The sequence below is a fragment of the Falco naumanni genome, chromosome 1, assembly GCF_017639655.2.
Source record: "Falco naumanni isolate bFalNau1 chromosome 1, bFalNau1.pat, whole genome shotgun sequence".
NCBI classification, from domain to species: Eukaryota; Metazoa; Chordata; class Aves; order Falconiformes; family Falconidae; genus Falco; species Falco naumanni.
The window spans coordinates 106108743-106110441 of record NC_054054.1 but is presented as its reverse complement, the minus strand read 5'-3'; positions in this window follow the sequence as shown (position 1 = coordinate 106110441).

The following is a 1699-nucleotide window of genomic DNA, read 5'->3' as shown; positions in this document are numbered from 1 at the left end:
GGGAAGCATTTTGACACTGGGAAGGAATACAAATCAGAAGGGCTGCTGGAGCTTTACTGTAGAACTCTTCGCATGTTGTTGCCAAAATCCCTGAATCCTGCCATTTTCAATTGACTAAATTATCTAGGAAACAGCAGCAGAGGCAGCTCCCAGCTCCTGTGTTCAGGGGATGCTCGTGCCTACCTGCTCGCCCAGCCTCTGCACCTGAAGCGCCTTCCCTTGGCACCCAGCCGGCCCCACAGCCCCCTCCTGCTGCAGACATCGCAACCAGCCCATGAGCACAGTGGGGCCGGAGTTTGGGGTGCGGTGGGGGCCCCGGTGTTGGTTGGTACCTCCAAAAGAAAGGCTGTGCACATGGGAAGGACATGGGGGGCCTGAAATCCAGAGCTGTCAGAGCTAGGTCTGGAGGGTGGGAGACAGCTAATGTTCCCCTTTTGGGGAATCACCAAAAGCTGCCAAGCCCCAAACCTGGGAAGGCAAGGGGGTCAGATGAGTGTGCATGGGGGCCGGATGAGTGTGCACGGGGGCATGGGTGAGTGTGCACGGGGGCATGGGTGAGTGTGCACAGGGATCAGTGCAAGCGTGCACGAGCGGCTGCTGATGGAGAAGGAGTAAGTGAGAGGTAAAGCCTAGAAGTGTTTAAACATGCAAACACACAAACCCTCTTAACAATCAGCATGGATGGAAATATTGATGGTTGCATTAAAAGTAAATATATTTTTAATTAAATAATTCTCCCCTTCTCCATTCAAGGGGCGTGAAAGCACTCATAAAATTAAACTGCTGCTTGAATTTCTCTCTCTCTCCCCTCTGACATGCCAAGACTACGATTTCCCCCCCTGCTTTCCCACCATCGACACCACCCCACAGCACCACTGGCTTTTGGCTCTTTAACCCCTTCTTAGCATCCCAGAAAACACCAAGGTTAGAGCAGAGCAGCTGATTTTCTCCCCCCTTCTCTCTCCTGCTTTCCTTCAGTCCTAGCTCAGGCAAAGCTCTGAAGGGCTCATTAATCAAAAGGCAATTAATTCCCCATCATGGGGGCAAATAACAGATACAGACGTTCAATAGCCTCCTTTTTCCACGCTCGAGTGTTTCTCTGATTCCTGCAAACTAAAATAAAAAGAAGCCAAAGCAAAAGAAACACCAGATGATTAAACGCTTCATTAACATCCTGCAAAGGGGGGGCAGGCCATGGCTTATTCATCTCTGTCGCCAAAGAGACAAATAGTTCAGAGGTGTCAGAATGGTTGCCAAAAGTAGGGTGCAAACTGGGGAGGTCCCCTGGCCCCAGAAGGTCTCATAAGCATGAAACATCTACAAAATGGAGGTGTCTCCCCCTGAAAATGGGGTGGTGGGGTGGTGGAATCTCTTTTTCTTCTTTCCCTCCTTGGCCCTCAGGCTTTGAGGCAGAACACTGCTCAGTCTCTCTCCATCTCGCCCTAATATCAGATCCCCACTCTGCTCCCAGCATGTGGTCCTGGGCTCTGCGCGGACCATTACACACTGCACCAACAACTCACTACCTTTAAAATACAACTAATGAACAAGTTCATGATGTGGAAAAGAAGCTATTGCTCCTTCTAATTTTGTTGGTGAGGAGTCAAGAAGTGACTAAGAGTTTTGATACATAAAATCGTAGGTTCACTCAACCTTTGTGTCCAAATCAATTAGCCAATGATCGCTGCCTATAGAAAAA